This window comes from Cupressus sempervirens, chromosome 11 (genome assembly GCF_028749045.1).
Source record: "Cupressus sempervirens isolate cs-2001-9-10 chromosome 11, ASM2874904v1, whole genome shotgun sequence".
NCBI lineage: Eukaryota > Viridiplantae > Streptophyta > Pinopsida > Cupressales > Cupressaceae > Cupressus > Cupressus sempervirens.
The window spans coordinates 15,969,432-15,993,869 of record NC_143128.1 but is presented as its reverse complement, the minus strand read 5'-3'; the positions used below and the strand labels follow the sequence as shown (position 1 = coordinate 15,993,869).

The 24,438-nt window shown below is 35.5% G+C and overlaps 1 pseudogene; it reads right to left on the bottom strand.

Annotated features, from left to right (window-relative positions):
• Positions 1 to 1,013: 1,013 nt before the first annotated feature.
• Positions 1,014 to 24,438, bottom strand: part of LOC149528002 (U-box domain-containing protein 45-like) — a 65,783-nt pseudogene continuing 42,358 nt past the window's right edge.

Sequence of the window (24,438 nt, the reverse complement as noted above, 5' to 3'; positions counted from 1 at the left end):
ATGAGTACAAAGTGTTCATTCATTCTCATGAGAAATGAGTCTGTGTGAACTACTATGCATCAATCATGATTCAACGAGTTTGACTCAAAAACTACACTGTTGAATCTTGATAGCAATATCATAATTTGACTTGATGTGGAAAATATCTCCTACTTATCAATGATTTATGTGTCTTAAGTTTTAACATATTACTTCAATAATAAATACACCTTCAAAGTTTAGAGTTTAGACAATTCTGCTTTTCATCTTACTACAACTTTTTTTTAACTTTTGCTATCTCTAGTCCCTTGTGGACATTAATATAATTCTCTTTTCTTTCTATACACAAGGTCTGGTTTGACTGTTTTCTTTTGAGATTTTATCTTGAAGTTCATTTGGTAATGCTAAACTGTATTGATCTTTAAGATTCCTTTGGAACTCAATGATTTCTTTTTTGAGGGTGATTTCTATTTACTTGTTCTGCCCGCAGTTTCCATCGTCTTCTTTCTCATGGGACATGACAATACCGTAGGCATAATCTTCTTGGTTAATTGGAATGTGCCTTCTGATCCATGCCATGGATGATGCAATTTAAGTCCTTTTTATGATGATAACTTATAAAGTGGCTATAAACCCAAGATGTAATTCCTTCAAACAAAGAGTAGGAGAAGAAATTTATTAAGTTTTGCCATAATTTGTACAATATTTATTCATTATTGTGCATTATGGAATATGTGTAAATGGTATTGCATCTGGTCCAATTGAAGGTATTCCTAGAATGGACATACTTTCACCCAAGGAATTCCTAGGTGATCTTCGAAAAAACCAACCTCTTTATAAAGAAGGAGAAAAATGGGATGTTGCTATGGCGATCATCTATTTGGCATCTGACACTGGTTAGTATCTATTGAACCTATCTAATAATCAATATTCAAATCTACAACTCTGGCCTCATGTTGATATTTGCCTACAAGCCTACAAAATAATGTTTGAATAATATAAGAGGGCATTTGTTGATTTCAAAGTACATCATTTCAAAGTACATCTCTTAAAACCAGCTGAAAATGGTCAAAGCTCTTGATGCATAGCAATGAGAGTATAGGGGTGTCTGTATCAAGTAGCTCTACTATAGTCATGATGCAACCATCAGTATTGGCAATCGCTATTCTTCCATCTTCAATGGTAGCTAGATTATATAATATGCTAATGCAAATTTCTGTAAAATCAACTTCATAGATAGTGAGGAGATGAACAATCTTGGAAACGACATCTGCTGACACCATTCTAGACTAATTTTCAGCATTTGTGGATAAATAATATAATGAGTTTAGAGCATCTTGTCTACATCGGTAGGAGTTTGAGCTTAGTAGTTTAATTAGGCAAGGAATAGCTCCCAAGGAACCAATTCTTGCCTTATTGTCATCCCAACTAGATAGCGCTAGTAAAACTGCCAATGCTACTTTAGTTGCTTTCGAATCAAGAAGATTCAATAACAATGGTACTACACCTGAAGATAGAATTGATGCCTTGTTCCTACAAAATAAAAATTTCAAGAACACTGTAAGAAAATTTTCATAGATATTACATGAATACATTTAAACAATTGATTGCTAAAGATGGTTGAATGAAATGCCAAAAATTGTTTCAACATTTCAGATTAAAATTGTCTACCTATTATTGTTCCAAGTTACTTTGAGAAGTGCCAATGCCCCTACTTCTTGAGCCTTCGTATCTAGTGCATCTATAGAAGATTGCAAGAAATTCACAAGAGAAGAAATAAAATGATTGGCACCCATATAAGAGCAAGCACCATCATCCTTACACAATAATGCAACTTCCTGTGTAGCTGCACACTGTACTCCTAAACTTGATGAATTAAGGTTTGCAAGCAACCTTTCATACTTTTTCAGTACTTTGCTTTTCTAGATTTTGAGTGTCCACCATATTGTAAGTCAAAGAAGGGTCTGTACCACTGATTTGTATCAATTTTCCTTGTATAGATAAAATTGTGGACTCAGAGGAGATGTTATGATCTAAAGTGGGAGTTGATAAAGCACTAGCATCTCCCTCACCAAAATTTGCAACTTGGTCATTGTCTGATGATCCCACCTTGACTCTTTTCAACCGACCATCAACAACACTTTTCATGGAATCTGACCACTCCCATCTCCAGTATATCAGAGGCAAAGAAGTTGGGGGAGGTGGTTCTGGAACTCTGATACCATTTTTCTCACACCAACTCCCAATTAATCCCTTCATACAGAAGTTAGGAGTGACAAAAAGATACGATAATTTTTGCTATGTTTTTGGGCATGTATCATTACCCTCACCGAACCATTTCTCTATGCATACTTTTTCATATGTTTGACCAGAGAAAATGATCACAAGATCCGACATTAACTATAAGGAAATTGGACATCTAAATTCTTCAGGAACTGCTGGCAACATTCCCATGGAACTTCTAAGAGTTTCCTTGGAACCCAATTTGAATGAATGGATTTTAGAATCATCCTGGTCCCTCCTCCTACTATTAACATGAGCTTCATCCAAAGAATTGCTGACTATAGGAGAACATGGATCAGAGTACTAAGAATCGGCATCATCCATACATTCATTTGTGAAAAGCTTGTTGTATTTTCTTAGGATGTGTAGGAGGTATGAAATAATTGATTATTTTCTCTTGTCATCCTCACAATGAGATTTATCAAGTTGCTTCCTCAAACTTCTCTTCTCCATTGAAATTGTTTTAGGAGATACTATTCCTAACCTTGTAGTTGCTTGATGGAAAGCTTCTAGTTCTAATATATGACTTAGACCACTGACATCCTTGTCCTGCTGCAACAATGTTATAAGATCCCTACCGATTTCCTTTTCTGTGGGTTGAAGAGAAAATGTTGCTTGTTCGAGCTCCTTGAAAATTTTAGTAATCTGCACAAAAATATGAGCTTTGGTATATATTAAATTAATAAATACTAAACAATATACCATTGCATAGGATTTTGACTGCACTTTCTAAAAAGAACAAGTATGACACATTATGATAAAGTTAAAATTTATCTTTTCGATCACATTTAATATATATTGGAACAAACCACTTGAACAATAGAATTAAAGCATAGACTTACCAACAAAAGGAAAACTACGATGCATAGAATTTACCAAAATATTTCACTTATTCATCAACATTATTTTATTCATAACATAAAATTTCTCTATTTTGAAAAATGTTAATTTAATTTTTTATTTAAGGCCGAGTCATTTTGGTTTTGGCGTGGTATTATTGAAGTAAATGCTAAAAATCACTATTGAAAGGAAAATCTATTAAGAAATACAACCCAATCTATTAAGAAATATAACCTGTACCATACCCACATAGAACTGTTCTTTCTTTCTTGAATATTTTAAGCTACTGAGTCTTTTAGGTCTCAAACATGAGTGATTTTGATGTGTATTGTGCAGAGTGTTAAATAGGTTGTACACTTCATGTCCAAGTATCCAGCTACTGAGATCATCACAAAAATGGGGGAGCATGCAAAGCCTCTTGGTTTCAATGTTAAAAGAAGAGATTACAAGGTTATGTTTTTTCCCTAAGATTCTTAGTTTTAGTATAGTCTTATTAGTTGATTTGGTGATGTCTGATCTTGGCCATATTAACCAACCTGTCTTATCTGTCTAGGTCAAATATTTTTCTTTTAACAAACATTTTGTAGTACCAATTTCATGCTCACATTTCCTTGTGAAGGATGAGTTTGTGATTTGGTGAGCTTGACATGAAACTTTGGTTGAAATGATAGTCTTCTAGCAAAAAATTGGTGGGATCAGTATGAGAATGGTTGCATTTGTCAGTTTTTGACTCTATCAGCAGCATGCCGTGAAGGATAAAGTATCTGCATGGGTTATTAAAAGACCCTTGTGCTTACAAAATTGAATATTTATATTTATTGGAAATGGTTTCTTTGACTGTTTTGAACTCTTTAAGGATCCAAGCACAAGCTCAGGTCACAGCTCCCCAAAAATTTAATGCATTGAGCTCGAGTAGGATTTTTTTGAAATGATATTCTTGCTTTTAAGAAAAAAGTTGAGATTGAACTGAATCTGCCTAGTCTAAGGTAATTAAGACAATAGAAGTAGCACTCCATATTGATTTAGTAATTGGTTCATTAACCAAATCACTTCTTCTCATGATTTTGATGTGTATTGATTGCTCTTCAACTTCTTCCATGTATGATGCAGATTGATATCTTAGCTACTAGTGAAAATAGTTCTAAATGATGATTTATCCATAGTTGTGATTCTCTAATATGAGTACTTTCCTTCATCTAGGAATAATTGCTCAATACTAGATGTCATGCTGAGGATCCTTCACCATTTGATCATGGATAATCTTGTGATGGTTATTGCTTTACAATTTACATGATGACTAGTTTGAAGATGTCATGTTGACTGTCCTTTTGAATGGTTTACCCATACAACATAAAGTGTTTGATGCTGATGAAAGCCTATATATGAACTACATGAGCTCCTTCTTTCCTCTTGTTGGTAGTTGTAATGATTTTTATGCATCCATAAACAAAATCCACATCAACCTTTGATTGAAGACAACACAATTTATAGTTTAGAAACTATCATGTGTATGCCTATTGCTTGATGAAGATAAATAATGACTTAATTCCTTTATTTTTTCATCTCCTATGCTGCATCTTCTTAGCATGAAAACAAAGGTTGTGATGTGTTTGACTATTTGTCATCTAGCGGTGTTGATGTATGTAACTTGATATCTTTCTGTTTTGATTTGTTTAATTTTGTAACAATATTAACTAGTTCTTGTTGTATTCAGATTGGTGGAGGTTCTTACTCATCTTTGTATTCAAGTCATGGCATGGGTGGTGGATACTTAGGTGGCTGTGGCTCATCCTATTATTAAACTGTAAGTATAATTGTCAAATTTTCTACTGTAAAATTTTAGTCTCTAATAGTAAAGTCTAATCTTTTGTTTGTGAGACCTTACTGTGGTTTGAGTAGTAGACTACATAGTTGTCTTAGTATGATGTCTCTTTAACACATCTCTATGGCATACAGATATGTGATCATGAGGCTGCCATAGCCTGGAATAGAATCAGGCTCTGAGAGGCATAACTTAATTTTTTAAAGGCAACATTCTTTTTATATGAGAAGAGGCTCTTGTAGCTTGAGGTGGCTGAATGAGAATCGAAGTGCAGAAATATTATACAAGCTACTAGTTGGTAGCTTGAGAATTTGAAGAGATTCTGGTGGTAGCATTTACTATTTCATAAATTAAAGATATTAATATCTCAGGTGTGGGAAGGCATAGGATGCAAGATGAGTAGCACATTATTGTTTACTTGTATCTTTAACTTCGCTATTTTTGCAGAAATTTTCATAGAATGACTCTTGCAGATAGAGATTCTATGCATCATCTCCAAGTGCATATTACAAGTACATTTCAGTATTATGGATCTTACGTTGATCTACAAATGTTTGCATGCCTTTTAGGCACTTTTAAAGATGGGATGTTGTTAGATCAGCAAGATATATCTAAGTTTGAATTGGTATATGGAAAACTGGAAGATTTCCTTTGTGATTACTGCAAAGTTCTTCATTATGCCCTTGATACTGACAAAGCCTGCCATTAGAAAGAATGTTGGACAGTTTTCTTATAATTTTAGAATCTTAACATATGGTTGTTCAAATTTTGTATCTCCTAAATGATTTCCTTTTAGCGTATAACTTGTTGTGCATAGTTGCCAAGTTTTCTTATTGTATCGGGCATATTAATGAAGAAGCATATTAGTTACTGTCGATATTTTTTAGGCATTCTATAAAATAGTTCACATGCCTTGCATATGATATGAGATTTTGCATGCATCCTACACTCTCTCATCCGGCTGATGATGGATTACGGAGAGTGATCTGAAATGATGATGCTAAAAAACACACAATCAAATCCAAAATGAACTTTCATTACAAATGGATTGTGGAAATTTGATATTGTTGATTTTGCATGCATGTCTACCAGGACAATCACAACTTAAAACATATATTATTATTTATGGTTTAAGTTGTGATTGTCCTTGTAGACATGCGTGCAAAATCAACAATATCAGATTTCCACAATCCATTTGTAATGCAAATTCATTTTGGATTTGATTGTGTGTTTGCTAGCATCATCGTTTCAGATCACTCTCCATAATCCATCATCAGCCAGATGAGAGAGTGCAGGATGCATGCAAAATCTCATATCATGTGCAAGGCATGTGAACTATTTTATAGAATGCTTAAAAAAAATTTACACCAAGGTGTTGGTAGAAATTTCTACCTTCATTGGTCGAAATTTCTACCTTCAATGGTCAAAATTTTTGACCTTCATTGGTCGAAATTTCTACCTTCTTTGGTCAAAAATTTCTTCCTTTTTTGGTCGAAACTTTGACCAATTTCTGCCAAAACTTGCACAATGGCTATGGAAGTTTTTTGACCAAAGTAATGGTCGAAAATTTGACCAACTAGAAGGTTGGTCAAAATTTTGACTGGAAAATTTTTGACCAATGGGTTGGTCGACTTTGGTCAAATTTTGGTTGAAAAATGGGTCAAAATTTAGAGCAATAATGGTTGAAAAATGGTCTCAGATGTACTAGTGAGGATACTACAATAAGTATGAGAGTTTTTATGAAGACAAATGTCTATTTGCAAGTCAGATAGATAGATCAAATGTTTGAATATATGAGTATACTTCAGGTATCCACCTATATGATAAGGTTTAGTTAATGCCCAATGGATAAGGGACTAGTCAGCTTTGAGATTGCATATCCTTTGTTATTTCATACCCAGGTTATGCTAAGATCCAAACTTTAATTCAATACCAATTTCCCTTTTTATGTGTTGAAGAGATAGAAGTGTCAGTCATGGCTTATTTGCTATTGCTTTCTTTAGTTGTAATTAGATATTGCAGTTGAGAAGTTTGTTAGCAAATTATAGAAGAATATTGACCATTTATACTATAAGGGATAGTCTTGTAGAGAAGAATATTGAATTAATAAAATAAACCCCTTAGGTTTGCCCGCCTTGGCTTAACAGAGCCTAAAGTGAAGTGAGTCTTGATGACTTTGTTAATGTTGACCTAGAACTGAGATTTAGCCTTGTTGAATATAGGATTTAGCTCATCCTTAGGTTTGTCCCTATCTTTGTTTCTTGGTATCTCGTTTAAATTCACCTAATATGTTCTTTACCAGAAATAATTCTAACAGAGAAAACAAGAGAAATAAGAAGACTCACACCAAGGTGAAGAGCCTTAAGAAGAAGAAATATGAGGAAGGAAACATACATTCAATAAAATAAACAACCTCACCAGAATTGAAGTAAAGTGAAGAAGATGAGAACAAAGAGAAGAAAATTGAAGAAGTGGTCAAGGAGAAACTGATACTGGTATAGAAAAGACTAAATCCATCTATAGGTGAATCATCACCAAGAATGGTGAAACCTACTAGAAGAGGTAACAATCCCACTCCTCCACTATCAATTGGTGATATACTCGACGATATTTTTCACAATGGAATCATCTATAATACAATAACGTATAGATATGCACTTATGAGTGAAAAAGACCAAAACAATGTAATAAGTGCAGTACTAGTAAGCATGAGGACTTACAATATAACACCATACATGGTAAAGAAGGTGCTACCAAAATAATTGGTAGACATTATAATCAAGAAATGGAGAACTGACATTGTATAACTACAAGAGATTCTTGATGACATACGAACAAAAGTAAGACCAGAATTCAAACCCACAGACATGCATACCTACATAGCAGCTTATATTTGTACCATCCTAAATTGGACACATTTCAATTTCAAACCTTTTAGATCCTCTTTAGTGTGTTTTTCATTTCATGTTCATGTATTTAGCACACACCTCAAATCTCTTCTCTCCTTTCTCTTAGGTGAGACTATGTTAGGAACTAACTAATCCTCCTTGATTTCCCTTAATCATTGATTTAGGACTTAGTCTATGAGTATCATCTCTTCCTAGAATCCCAAAACCCTAGTTTGGATCTCTAGGTGACAGTCTAGGACAGATATTCCATCATTGAACCTCTACTAGTCTAGAGTCTAGATAGGAAGACCCTAAAGGTCAACCTAGTTCTAGTGCTTCTAGTGATTTTGGCCTTATAGTTGTTTAACACTCTCATTAAAATCATGCTTGTGTAGTCGGCCCCACGATGTAATTTTGTTATTATTCCAAAATTCCTCTGTAAAAAGGTGTCAAATCCCTCATTTTAACATAACATGACAAGACATGGTACGAGAGGAGTAAGGAGCAAACAAGTGTAGACACCCCAATTTGACTTAGAGAAATTACAAGCTAAAAACAAAGGCTAATTTCTTATTCTTCATTGTAAGCGAGGCTATCATTCTTCAATCAAACAATCAAATGTGAATATATCAAAGATGAAGTTGCAAAGGGTTATCAAAGATGGTTAGAGTACTTTAGCCTTGGGGGCTTCGTATGATTTATACATCATTCTTCAAATCCAATTATTTACACCTTTATACATCCACACACATTTATATACATACACAGTTATATGCTAGAGTTTCACTCACATAGTAGATTCTTGTCATTTTAGCATCTTTATATTATAGATGTACACATCTAGGATAGACACATACACACAAATTTTTCCTAATGACTATTTGTGGAAGTGGAAATCACCAAAGTTGGGGGTTGACTAAGCCAAACCCCTTTATAGCCACCCACACACATATAATTGTTACAAATTTATAGGTTGGTAGTGAAAAAGATTATAGATCTAGAACCTACTGTGCAAGATCTTTCTGGAGTCATTAGTTTTAGAGTTGCAGGCTACATCAACCTAGTTGCAAGAAATTTTTTCGAGTCGATCTAGTCCTTCAATATTGGATTCTAGGGATATTTCTAGGTTTTATTCCTTTCAACATTTTATTTTGAGATCTGCGGTTAGAAGTTTAAAAACAATTCAAATCTACAAGTTCTAGAGCTAAAATACATCTTCCATTACACATTTCTAGATAAGTAATTCATCTCATACTTTCCCTCTTAGTATACCTTTACTTTTGTATCTCTATTGGGCTATTTGTGTGTATTTCAGATCTATGCTTGTCATACCTTATATTCACATTGCATAAAAGAGAACTTGCTAGCATACTTCCTTGATAAGTTTCTTGAATTTTGCACTAGTATCCTTTTATTCCTCTTTATGGTTCTTGCTAATTAAATCTAGGGCTTATTGAGAGTCATGCTTAGAAGCTTGTATATCTCTTGTATTGAATGGCTTAGGGAGAAAGTGTTTAACTAACCTAGTCTTGTTTGCATTTTTATCATTGGTGTCATTTTCCCCCTTAACATTTCGGTGAACTCAATGTGAACACTCTCTTTTGTTTGATCTTGGTAGTTAGATCTTTATTTTATGCATTGCATTTATAAATACAAAAATACAAAAATATTTTGCATTATTAGATTATCTTTACATTTCTCATGTCAATCTTAGCTAATTTTTTTTTACTTCAAGATGTATGATTTCTTTAATGAGTACTTTGATGATGCATTTTCTAGAGAACCTTAAAAGGTGTCTAGTAGCAAAGGGTCAGATGAAAAGAATGAGATCTTCATTGAATCTATTCCTCCTATGACTTCCTTTACATCTTTTTCAACAAACCTTTATAGTAGGGTTATGTAATGACTTCCTATGTGTGATAATGTGTGTAGTATTGAACCTATGTTATTCATTCACCCTGTTATCACTCTTAAAAGATATCCACCCCAACAACCCATTATGACTCTTAAAGGAGTTCCTTAGAATGATAAGCCTCTTATAGTCCTTAAAGGGGAACTTGATTACACCTCAGTTGATCACACTTATTGAACATGGAATAATCCTCAGTCAAATATTAATTCCAATAGCTCCTAAATCTTTACTACATTCTCATCCAGTACTTCCTCAAGCGCCTCATTTACTGAGTTCCTTTGGATAGAAGTATGACTTAGTTGAGCAGTTGTGTGCTACTCTTGCTAAAATTTCCTTATGGGAACTTCTTCAAAATTCACCTACCTACCATGAAGTTTTGCAAAAGGTTTTTATCTACTCTTTCTAAACCTCCACCTAATCTATATAATTTAAATTCCTTCTCAGAGTGTATGCATGCTACACCTACACCTCTTTGAATTGTGTTACCGATGAATATTTGCCACCTAAGGAAGTTCAAGATCAATATGATGCTCTTATGGTTGTGGTTCTTACAATGGGAATCTTATTCGTAGAACCTTAATCGATAGTGGATTGAGATTGAATGTTTGTGGTCTGGATATGTTGAAATCTATAAATATTGACATGTCTACTGTCAAGTCGGATAGTCTTCCTATCTATGGTTTTGTTAATATTGCTAAGAAAACTTTGGGATTCATAACGCTTCCTATCAAATGTGGTCCTATGGTGTTAGATACTTTGATTCATGTGATGTGTGGACCTCTCAATTACAACCTTCTTTGAGGGAGACAATGGTTGCATAACATGAAAGTCGTTCCTTCTACTCTTCATCATAAAAATAAGTTTATCTATGATAATGTGATGTATACTTTGTGTGCAGGTGATGAACCTAATAAATGTTATAGTGTTGAACCTTCTAAGGTGCCAGAACCCAAGGAAGAGAATCAAAAGGAAAAAGTTGAAATTAAAGATCAATTAAGTGAAGAACCTTCTTCCTTTTTATTTGGGGATGATTGGGGCACTTTAGAATTTAATCCAACATTTATTGGAGAATATAAGGTCTCTGATCTCTCTTTTATGAAGACTTCAGAAAAACCTAAGGAAGAAAAAGATTTTTCAACTCCTCTTTTTGGTGAATTAAGTAACAATTATATCACTAATTCATGTAAGGAAACCATTGAACTATTAATCCTAATGGTCAAGAGATAGTTTCTTATGAAGCTCCTTTGAAAATCTCCAATATGGTTGATGGCTATCGTATTGGATACCATTTTCTCACTAAGCATGGGTTTTATGGTCAAGGATGTGGAAAATATGAGAAAGGAATACAAGTTACTTTACCTAATGATAATTATGAGCATACTTATGGTTTGGGATTTAATCCTTATAAAATGTATTCTTTGTGAATGTGAATTATAGTTTTAGTGGTCCTTTGAAGCTAAAAAATCCACACCTTATTGCATTTGACCAAATAAATTCTTTGGATATTTTCTCCTTTGATGATGCCATGGTTGATTTTCTAGGTGCATATGAGGATTTACATTCTTTTCACCATAATAAGAAAAAGCCTTATCATTTGGACACTAACAAATTTTTTGGAGAAGAAATAGAATCAAATTCACACATTGATCTTCTTCTTCCTATTGAAGAAGAACAAAAGAATAATATGTTAATCATTGAAACCATAGATGTGTTTGTTGATCCTGATGACTCTAAAAATGTTATTAAGATTGGAAAATGATTGGATGAAACAAAATAAAAAAAATCACTAAACTTCTTTTAGAATTTCATGATATCTTTGCTTGGAAATATTCTGATATGCATGACATTGATTCTAAAATTGTTACTCATAACATAGTTTGTACATCAAACACTATCTATTAAGTAGAAGATTCATAAGATTAATCCTAACATTTCTCTCTTGGTTAAGTTTGAGATTAAAAATATTTTAGATGCTTGTTTTATATGTCCTATAGATTATTTCCCTTGGATTTCTTACATTGTGGTCATCTCTAAGGGTAAAAAGAAGATAAGGATGTGTACCAATTTCTAGGATTTAAACAAGGCTTCTTTGAAAGATGATTTTCCTTTATTGAACATTGATATGATAGTGGACTCAACTATTGGACATGTGTTGCTATCCTTTATGTATGGATTCTCTAGGTATAATCATATTTTCATTCCTCCTTATGATCAATACAAGACCACTTTCATAACTCCTTGGGGAACTTTTTTTGGGTAATGATGCCTTTTGGATTAAGAAATGTGGGTGCTACTTATCAATGTGCTATGATATTTATTTTTCATGATTACATGCATAAGATTCTTGAAGATTATGTGGATGCCATTTTAGAAAAGTCTATAATACATGATGGGCATGTTCCTATTCTTAGATAGATCTTTAAAAGGATTAGGAAATACAATATGCATTTAAACCCATGAAAATGCACCTTTGGTGTTGAAAAAGGAAACTTTCTTGGGTTCATAATATCCAATAAAGATATTGAGGTAGATATAGAGAAAATTGATGTTATTGTCAATATGCCTCCTCTTAATATCTCACAAGTTTGTAGCTTATAAGGAAAGATACAAGCTATTCATAGGTTTGTGTCAAACCTCGTGGGTCATACTATTCCCTTCACCTCCATGCTTAAGAAATATTCCACTTTCTCTTGGAATGAATATTGTAAGCTCTCATTTGAATAATTCAAGAATTAAGTTGCTAATTCTCCTATTGTATAACCAGATCAACCTAATAAAAAAATATTTCCTTATACTTCTACCTCTTCTAAGGCATTGAGTATCGTCATAGCTCAACTTGATCAAGATGGTAACGAACATCATGTTTATTACATAAGTCATACACTGATTGATTATGAAACACAATATAATATAATTGAGAAATAAGGTTTGGCTTTAGTGTTTACATTTCAAAATTTTTTACATTATCTCCTTAATGTTGAAGTTAACATTTGTGTGAAGTTTGATCCTTTCATATATTTTTGAAGACAAATTTCTCTAGGTGACTTGCTAAATGGGTCATGCTCTTGACAAAATTTAATTTAAATTTTATTTCTTATAAATATATTAAAGGGAAAGCCTTGACTGATTATTTGGTTGATACTCCCTCTCATATTCTTATGTCAACACTCAATAAGTTTACTTATGAATTTGTCTTACCTATTGATATAGATGAGACATGGGAGTTATACTTTGATTGTTCTAGATGTTAAACTGGGTTTAGAGAAGGAGTTATATTAATACCCCCATCTAGGAAACCTATCCTTTATCTTACTAACATTTTAGCACACTAATAACAGTTTTGAATATGAAGCCCTTACCATTGGATTGCAAGTAGATTTATCCTTGAATATTAAACATATTAAAATCTTTGGTGATTCACAACTTGTCATACAACAAATTAATGGTACATATCAAGCTAAGAATGATAAATTGACTAAGTATCATGATATCACTTTGTATATACTTGGGGAAAATTTCTTCTTTCTCTATACAAAACATACCTTGAAAAGATAATCAACATGTTGATGCTATGACTAATTCAACATCCCTTATCACTTAGAGAAAGGTGTGTTAGATTTTCAATTCATGATTCACTTTTTATCAGAACTTACTATTTCAAATGATATCTTTCTAGATGTAAATTTTCTTAACTTACATTTAGATAACTGGTATTCACATATTTATCAATTTCTTTAAGATGGTTCTTTTCCTAAGTCAGCAACTAGAAATTCTAGGAGTAGAATCTGGAAGCTTGCTACTTGTTATATCATTCTTGCTTGATGTAATTGAATTGCTTCTTGTCCTTTTCTTCACTAAGGAATCGCCTAGGCTTCTTTCCTAGCCTACTAGGGTTCCCCTTTGTTATCCTACCGCAAGAGGATTTCTATCTTATCCTCCAAACTTCACTATTTAGCTGCACCAATGTTTTTGCAACGTGCTCCCTTCCTAGAGACATCTTCCCTTGTCCTTTAAACTCTTGATTTCATCAAGATTAGTCATATACCTTCAACATGGAGTGAGGGATTCAAATTGAGGGATCTTAGGCTTAAACTATACTTATGGTCTCCAAACCCATAGGTTTTTCTATCAATTTCTTTAAATTTGGAAAAACTACCCAATTTAGGCCTAGTTGAATTAGGCCTCCAAACTTGGTTTTTGGACTATAACACCCAATTTCTCTTAATAGGATGGAAAAATAATCTCAAATATGGATAATTTTTTTAAATTACTTCAATATTTTAGAGGCATATGATTCCCAACCTGTCCATACACCACAAAGCTATATTTATGCCTACAATTAAGGGTTTTAAGGGATTCATATAAGCATCTACTTAGGTCTGATGAAATCCTTAGTAAATATTGTCTTGAAAATTTTTCCTTCCACACATGGATTCCTCATATATCCCTCCTCCTTTTTCAACACTTAGATTGAACTTTCTAACACATTCAATCTACCAAAACCATCTTGCAAGCACTATGATCACCTAGCCATGCATTGAAAGCTTTCCTAGGGCATCACTTGAAAAATGGAAAACAAGTTTGTCTAGGAATCTCCTATGATATGCACACTATAGAAGGAATCCACTTCCATGGCCCTCAAGGCCATGATGATTACACACTAAGGGTTTATAGGGGAGCCATTTTTCACAAAAATTTTAAAACAGGATCAACAAGCAATCTAATTAAAAATGATTTTAAAACTACAAACCAAAAAACTCCTATCAACTTGTAATCTAAATCAAAATGAATTGTAATAATAGGAACTACAAGGATCCAACATAGATAGGAACCCTTCAATCCATTAAAGTACTTGAGTAATCAAAAATATAAAAACTATCAAAACTGGACAACAATTTGTGGCTTTAAGTTTTCAAAATCCACTTATTACAAATTCCAACCCTTGGAATGGATCTCCTTCATGGTTTTATAAGTTTTATCAGAGGTTTTAGACTATTACCATAACTGTCAACTCCTTCCTTGCACTATGCAACTTTCTTGTCAAATCTTGTCATGCAACTTTTCAAAATTGCTGACAACATTTTGCAACTCCTAGCAACTTTTGTACCTAGCCATTGGAAAATTCCAAATATGCCTATTATGGTCTCTCTATGATGTCTAATCCTAATTTGGCCTTCAAAACATCAAATTGACTAATTTGGACCAATTTGGCCCAATTGAAAACTTTTGCAACAATTGACACCTTTCCCAACTTTACATCAAATGACAATATATGACCTCCAACCTATGCAAAAATATGTAAAACCACCATAGAGGAAAAATTAAGTTAAAAATAGAACTTTCCCTAGACTTGAAGGGTGTAAGACCCATAACCCTAATCTTGCTTCCTAACAACCAAGACACAAAGTAAGCAAAAACATCTAGAACGGATTGAGCCTAGTCAAATCTATCTAGGAGAAAACACACATGACCTTCTAAGGTCCAAACACACTCAAATGGCTTGGCTAAGGTTAGTACAAGCCCAAAACCCAAAATGAGGAACTAGGTCTAGGAGTTAGCCTAGGTGCTCCTACACCATTGTTGATGTTCTTTATAGATCTTATGATGGTCCTCTCCTTAGATGCCTTACTAAAACTGAAATCCATGTAGCTTTGCAAGAAGCTCATGTTGGATAAAGTGGGTGGCATTTGGGTGGGAAATACTTAGTTAGAATCCTTCTTTGCATAGAATATTATTGGAAAAATATGTAACAAGACTCATTTTCCTTTGTCAAAAAGTGTTCATAGCATCAACACCATAACAACCTTATTCATTCTCCTGCATATGCTTTACGTTCTCAATTTCCATCATAGCCTTTTAGTGTGTGTGGTTTTGATCTTATTGGTAATATCCCTCCTCCCTATTCTCAAGGACATACTTATATCCTCTCTGCTACATATTACTTTACTAAGTGGGTAGAAGTTGTACCTCTCCACTCTACCATAGTGGATGTAATTTGTGAATTCATTCTTGGCTATAATATCGAATAATGGAGCTCAATTTTTTTTTAAATGAAGTTAAGGCCTTTTTGGAGAAATATCATATACATCAATTATTTTCTTCTCCATACTTCCCTCAATCTAATGGACAAATTGAAGCTTCTAATAAGGTTATTGAACATATGCTTCAAAATATATTTAATAAGCATGCTAAGAATTGGCACACTCAATTAGTCTACACTTTATGGGCTTATAGGAAAAGTGTTTGAACTACAATTGGAATGTCTCCTTAAAACCTAGTTTATGGGGTAGATGTGGTAATGCCTTTAGAATTAGAGATTCCTTCCTTTAGAGTTTCTTTCAAAGGTATCATTGACAAAGAAAATTTTCCATAACAATATTTTCAAGAGCTTGAGATGTTGGATGAACAACAAATCAATGTTCTGGAACACATCATGGCTTATCATAAGACCGTTAACAAAAGATACAATAGTAGAGTGATTGCACACTCTTTTTTGGTAGAAGATTTAGTTCTTTATGGGAATCAAAGTAACATAAATTCCTTACTAGGTGAGAAATGGGAGTTAGGTCCTTACTAGCTAGGTCCTTATATTATCACAAAAGTATATGGATCTAGGGCATATAAAATTGTTGATACAAATGTCATGCCTTTTAAGGAACCTATTAATATTATGTATTTATGACATTATTACGTGTAATAATTCATTCATTTCACATGTTTTCTTTTCATTTTAATTTGTAATTAGTTATATCAAATTAATCAAGGAAAAGGAATAGCAAAACATGTTCATTGTATATGTCATCAAACTAGTTTGCTAGATGTGAGTAGGCACTAGGTATGAAATGTGCCCAATATCAAAATGGTGCAATCAACTCTCATCCATAGGATGGAGAGATCCAGATCTCTCTCCTCTATGATGTGATGAAGGGGCTTTCCTCTGAGTCATGGATACACATCTATAACTACTAAAGGTACTCCTCTCTAATCAACTATGCAATCTACACAGGTACTCCCATAGCTCATGTAGCTCATGACCCTGCTGATCCAACTACTCTCCCATCAACTGTAGCTCCACTACTATAGGTGTAAAGATGTCTAAATAATTTTTGGGATCTTGTATCCTCAAATATTGGATTTGTGAAGTGGAAGGATTCCTTTCTTCTATGGCCATGTCAATTAGGATATCTCTCATAAAGGATCTCCACTCCTTTGTACTCATTGCACAAATACAATTTTCATCAGTCATATATTTAGTATCTTTTCTTATGTATTCATTCTATATCACTTTTTTGTACCTAGATCTCCATCTTGGAACACAAGATCTATGTCCCAGAGGTGGGTAGTTGGTTGTGGATGACTGGACTCTCCACACTCTACCTATCTGGTCCTAGGAGGACGATAGCTACTATAGGAGAGGGAATCCTCTCCTTTTTTCTCCTACTCACTATTGGTGTATCCTCCTCACCCTCAACTTCCATCATCTCTCCCTTTGGTGGCGGCTCATCATCATCATCATCATCATCATCTCTATTCTCTCCTCATAATACCTTGCAGTATAGAACCAAATCACTTGTAGAGTGGTCATCTAGGAATATCACTTTCACACCATGAACACCAAAGTATCAGAAGTAGTTTCTAAAGACTCCTACATCATTCAATGCAGGGGCACCTCTATTTCATTAGGACTATTGATATTTATCACTACAACATCATCCACTATTAGTGATTGTCTAGTCTTGAGAGTATCTTTGTCAATATGAGCAATGTTAGTATGCTAATAGAAACCAAATTTAAATAAAGCTTCTACAAACTAAACAAAATTTATAAACTTCAAGATAGAATAAGATGAGCTCTCAATTGAGAATATGAGCCATTAATGGGCACTCTCAATGAGAAGCTCTCTTGTTGAGTAACTTTGCCTAAATAGATAGGATGTATGCTCAAGCTTTATGTTTCAAAAAGGGCTTCAAATGGAGTTGGAATTTGGGTGTGAGTGTATGGTTTTGATGTAAAATGGCTTCTTAAAATGGCATTATGACTTTACTTCATGGATTGTGTTATTTTGCAAAGGGGAAGGATCCAATTTATAGGCAAGAGGCTTGAGGGATTGAGGGCTAAGATGCAAGGATGGGGAAAAGCTCATGGAGGGCTCAGATTGCATGAGAGGAGAGCACATGGATTGTGCTTCCTTACAACCAATCAGGGAGTGACACATGTCACAGGGTGAGAGGATGGAGGAAAGGGGAAGGATGAGTCAAAAAATGAGGCTCAAGGGATAAAATCTTCATAAAGACCCTCATAATGGCTTGTAAGAGTAATAAAAGGGCTTGGAAGAGTCATTTATGGCCTAGTGGGCTTCATAAAGTTTTATGGTTGAGATATTTTGAGGGAGATGAGAGCAATTTCGACTTGGGCTTGATTAGGAGGGTTTTAAGCTTGCTTAGGATTGTGCAAATGATTAGAAGATGGTTTAGTATTAGCTTAGGGATAGGCAAGTGGATGGCATTTAAGGAGGGTGGGTGAAGAAGGAGATATTTGTTAACTTTGGCTTGGGTTAGTAAGTCTTAACCCATGTTTAGAGAATGTGACAAGGTTAGGAGGGGATTAGGATTAGGTTTAAAGACATCTTCTAGAAGAGTCTAGACTTTTGATGAGGATAAAGACTTTCTAGAATAGTCTAGAATTTCCTAGGATGAGGATGAAGACTTTCTAGAAGAGTCTAGAACTTCTTAGGATGAGGATAAATTAGATTTTTAGGAAATAAATAAAGTTTTATTTATTTCAAGGGTTTGGGTTGAGGAGATATTTATTAAAACTTTTTTAATAAACATGAGGATTAATATTTAATCTTAATTAAATATTTTGAGTTGGGATTAGGGGTAGGAAATGATAGGATTAGCCTTTAATCAAAATTAAAGAAGGATTAGAAGATTTTGGAAGAGGTTAGTGGTCTTAAGGAAATTGGCCAAGTTTTGGGCAAAAAAAAATATTTTATTTATTTTGGGTTTTTTGGTCAATTTATTAATTAAATAATTAATAAATAAGGAAATAATGTTTAAATAAGATTTAAACATTTTTGCGAGGGATTCTTTAATTAAATATTTTTAATTAAGATAAAGGGATTTAATGGCATAAAAATAAATTAATTAATTAATAAATGATAATGTCATCAGGAATTTTTCAAAAAATAAAAATACTTTATTTTCTAAAGGTTTTTAGGTGTCTACATTTTGCCCCTTTTTGATGTGATGCCGCAAGTGGCATGGCATCAAAGATAAGAAAATAAGATGCCCAAGGCTAGAGCAGAAGAGGAGAGAATGGACTGCAAGATACCCCCTCAAGAAGGCAATAGGGAGAGAAAGTGAGGCTCGACAACTTCTTGAAAAGTACAAGAATCCGAGATGAGAAAGAAGACTCAGATTAGCTTAAGAGAAGAGGTTTAGTTAGTTCAAAATCTCACTACGATAGAATGATAAAGGGAGAATCAGAGGCACAAGAGGAAGCAAGCTTAAGATCTCAAGGATTGCAGAGGATGAAGGAGTGGAGCGCTATAAAAGGAATCCAAGATAGGGAGATGGATGAGGGGATTATAAAGATGATGCAATAGGATTTCAAAGAGTTAGATTGGTGGAAGATGGGTTTCGAAGATCCCTAGGACTAGGATTGTGGATCTCGAAAGATGAGGCTTGGTGGATTGATTTGGATTGGTGGATCCCTAAGACTAGGATTGTGGATCCCTAAAGCTAAAGGGGAGGAGTGATTCAAAGAGATACTGATGCATAAGCTGGGGTAGGAGAGACGAATTTTGGATATGGATGGGGGATAATGGAGATGAAGGAAAACCATTGAAGCTTTTTGAGCGGGGGGATACTTCAAAGAGAAGTACCACCATGTAGTTGAGCACTAGATTTGGTATAGGACTATTGGTTGATTGCCAAGGTTACCAAGAACATCAAGGCCTTTTCACCAACTGTCTAGAGGACTGACGAACAGACTCAAAACAAACACGCAAGGATTTCCCCAGTATCACACATGAATCCTAGAGGAAGCAGTGTGGAAACGACACTAGGTAACCCACAAGCAGAAAAGAAAACAAGCAAAAGACATGATCAAGACCTTATGCTCTGATTGCCCCATTCACAGTATACCATGATATGGAAGATCATGGCAACCTTGAGGAGGGAACAAGGAGATTGCTTAGAAAAGATATTTCAAGACCCAACAGGGAAGAGTCCAAATCAAAAGAAATTGAAAATCCAAAAGAGAATCGTTTGCCAACGAGATGGGTAGGACAAGGTACTAACGGACCAAGATCAGACATGAGGAAAGCTATATCCTACAAGGACCTATCAGAGAGCACCTAAGCTGGTGGATTTGGATGAGTAATGTGTTTGGCAAGCTAAAATAAGAAAGATAACACTTTGGTGATAAGAAATCTAGCTAAAGGATGCATTGGAATAGCTAACCATGATGTGCGATGGGTGCAAGATGCTGATCAAGGATGAACTGACACGAACGTTGGATAGATACAATGGTACTAAGCTAAAGAGGATGTACAATCTGATGGACCAAGATATGTTACAAATGTACAAGTTTGTTCGTGTTTTGGTTTTTGTGAGATTGAAATGTTTGTGAAGGATGGGATGTCTATAATAGGTGATAATTGGATAGGTAGATGGTTTGCAAAAAACTTAAGTGAAAATGGGGTTTTGTGTGTGCACGTGATAGTATACAAGCTAGGATACAAGATTATTTATAGGATGAAGCTAACCAAGATAGTTACAAGAAGGGAAAAGCTCAAGATGATAGGATAGCGGGATGGTTCGATGTTGTGCAAGATGTGAAAGCTAAAGGTTGGGATATAGTGAAAGATATGGATTTGGCAGGATGCATCCAATGATGATGAGAGATTTTGTGACCAAGGTAGCTAGAGGAGCAAGATGAGATGGCTGGATAGTATGGTAGATAGCTAGGATTATGATGGATATAAAGAGATGACATTGGGTTTGCATGAGGATAGCCTAGAGCTAGATACCAATGACAAGGGAGGATGGACAAGACAAGATCTCCAAGGAATATAGTGCCCCCAATCAGAAGATAACATGTGGAAGGAGGTCTTATGATGGATGTGATAGGATTGAAGCTAGAATGGAAAAAGCTAAAGGGGCTAGGGAGATGGATGATAGCTGGGATGGTTGGCTGAAGATGTAGGAGATAAGTGGATGGTGTGAGATGGAAGATGGAGGGTGGAGGATAGGTGGATAGATTGGAAGATGGATTTGGATGTCAAGAGATGACCAAAAGCATGAGGGTGATAGGCTAAGCTGGGGATGATGGGATTACGCATGACGCTTGTTTGCTAAGTTTTCATCATGGTACTTGTCCAAGGCGCTTGAATTGCCAAGTTTTCACCAGTGGACGCTATATTTTTCTTTATTATTTTTTTTGACTTTTTTACTTTGGACTTAGCTGGAATGATTTTGGCTTTCTTCAACTATTTTGGCTTTTTTGGGATTTTTCACTGGCTGTTGGAATGTTCAATTTTGTTGCTAGCTGTTGGTACACCGGATGTGTGATTTATGCAATAGATTGGATTAGATGGGATTTATGGTAGGAGATGGAGGGATGAAAAGGTTGGAAAGGAGCATGAGATAGGGATGCTTGCAAGAGCAACATTGGCACATGTTGGGATGGGTGTGAAAAGAGCATATGGGAGATAGATGGTAGATGCGGGCATGATGGAGGATTTGTGGAAGCGTTCTTGGAGATATAGGCACCCAAGATGGAGTTAGGAGATGGGGGACATGAGTCATTGGATGGAGGATTAGCAATGGTGGATGCCATTATGCATTGGGTTTCAACTTTTTTCTTTGGGATCCACATGGTTTTGGTTTTTCTTTTCATAGGCGTTTGCATTATTTTGCATTCTTTGATTGGATTTTTCCTTTTTGGAGTATGTCTTTTAGAATAAACATATGATTGCCTAGGATGTGGATTATTAGCTTTATGCATTTTGAAGTTGGCATTTACATTGTTGTGGTAAGCTTTGGGAAGATGGTTAGGAGAAGTTTTGTGAGATGGAGAGGATATGGGAGAGCGTGTAGGGGGATGATGATGGATGATGTGCCTTGATATGTGTCGTTGCTGATCTTGCATAGGAATGGAGGGAATAGGATTTGAATGATGGCTGATAGGAGGATGGAGGATGGTAGATTTTGGGACATAGGGACCCAAAATGGATTTAGCGGATGAAGGGGGGATATGGTAGGTTGTTTTGGGTTGCAAAGATAGTGGAGGGGGGATGACATAAGATTTATTGAAGGAGTGATGGGAGGCTGGCATGGGGGGTTTGGAGATAGGCTTGGCTTGGGGGTGTGGTGTACCAACACCTTTAGATGGTGAGCCTTTGGATACATATCCAAGACCATGAAATCCTAGATTTTTCGGTGCAATAATAGGCTTTCTGATTCCTTGCTCTTGTGGTCCTAAACCTTGACCTTGATAATGCCATCAATTGAGCATTTGAGCTAGCTGAGGATACTTTTTGCTTGAAAAAAAATGGTGGAAGTACTTTATCAAATGTACTACAATAGGGAGATACTATTCTTAATTCTTCTGCTGAGAGGAGGCCACTATGGATGAATGTAAGTGAACCAAGAGGGTATATTATAGATGGTGAAATAGCTTGGATAGGTGGTAAGATGGAAGCATGGAGTGGAGGAGATGGTAGGATAGGATCTTGATTTAGCTGATGGGATGAAAAGATATCCTGCAGTAGAGGAGGTATGGCTTGAGGTTTTGGAGATGGAGGGGATAGTGATTGCACTATGGATGGAAAACATGGTATGATGATATCTTCATTTATGGTTTGGGGGATGTCAACATGCTTTTGGGCAGGATCTTGATAGGGTTGGTTTGGAGTGGATGGTGCGATAGGAGGTGAAGGGATGGACTCTTCAAAGGCAGCGAATGGATAGATGGGAGATTCAGTAGTGGAGATGGGTGAGTAGAAGATGGATGCATAAGGGTCATTATGGGAGATTTGGGAAATGCTTGGAGGTGATGTGCATAGGATTTGGAGGGTTTTGACAGATGGTGGGATTTTGATGCTTGCAGAAAGTGGAAGGATTTTAAGCAATTTGATGGATGGTATGGGGATGATAGCTATGGGAGATGGAGGTGATATTATAGATGGGGAAGCTTCATTACTGACTACTTCACATGGTTGGATTAGATGACATAGCTCATCGACTACTAGAGGCGACTTTTCTTGTATTTCCTCTAGGAGATTCCTTGGAGACTCGTGTGTCGGAGGTGGAGGTGGATTGACAGGAATAGCTAGTGTGATGGGGGTGGAAGATTAGAAGCTTGGTTGATTGGGTGATGGAGGAGAAGCTGGGATATCAGATGGCATGACTAGATAGTTTGGAATAACTCCTAGATTTTGGGGGATGGTTGGTGGAATGTTTCTAAGGCTCTCAAGATACCCTTCATAGTCAACAAGATTTTCATCATCATTGGAATAGGAGGTGGCAAGAGCAAGGACAATACGACTGAACACATCATGATAGGATTAGTACTTCATGCTTTGACAATGAGTTTGATGGGGATGGGGTCTTGCATATGGATGAACACGGAAGCTCATGGTTAGATTTGGATTAAGCTCAGATTTTGGATTGGCTGATGAAAGATTTCTTAGGGAGAGTCAAAGCTATATGACAAACCTAAGGAGGATTGGCTGGAGATTTTTGGCTTTCCTATGGATGGAAGACTTTCAAGGGTATGCTGTCAAAACGTGAGAGTTTTTCTTTCCTATGTGCAGGATTGGTGGAGATTGTGTCAACTTAAGGATAGACTAATGATCCTATGGGCATGACACAAGATTGACCACTTGTGGATCCCAACCTTTAGCTCAAGGTGATGAGGGATAACAAGTGACAAAGCTAGATTACCCTAGACAAAGCTCTGTCAAAGGGATAACCCTGGTGAGGCTGGTGGATTGGTCAGATTGATTGGATAGATAATTCTAGCAGAATGACCACAACTCTCTAAAGGCTTGGGTGTGATTTTGGATTGGGTTGCTAGCTGGCTGGGGGGGATGATTTGGAGAGACTTTGGATTTTGGATTGTTCTAAAGCAAGGAACTAGATGGATTCGATTGCAGTGGGGGAGCTTGGATGATTTTCTGATGAGGCAGTGACTATGCTAAGTATGCCTTGAGCTAGGAGATTTTTGCTTTTTTGGGATTTTGACCAAAGTTGGCAAACATTAATTCAAAAGCTATGAACAAACAAGCAAAAAAATTTTTGGAGCAAGCACGTCAAACACACCAACATCTTAGGAAGCTTTCTACAAGGATGAAATTTGTTATAGCTAGGGAATCCTCGATATACACAAGGTATGTGAGGCCCAAATCCGTAGATGAAACCAAAAAGATGTCACACATCTGAGAGGAGTGGTAACCCACTTCTCCTCTTTCACTTCTCAAGGGTATAAAGTTCCTTGAGGCTTAGCCCGACTGAAAAAATCTTGATTCCAAGAGAGGTGTCTTTGGATTCACCTCCCAATTTTTATACTCCACCGGAATGCTGGAGTTGAGGTCATCCCAAGGGGTGATGAAATTCCCATTAGGCCTCCTAAAAAGTGTAAAAAAAGACCACATACATGATCTTGGGCTTTAAAAGACACGCGTTTATTCCAATTGATGATTTAGA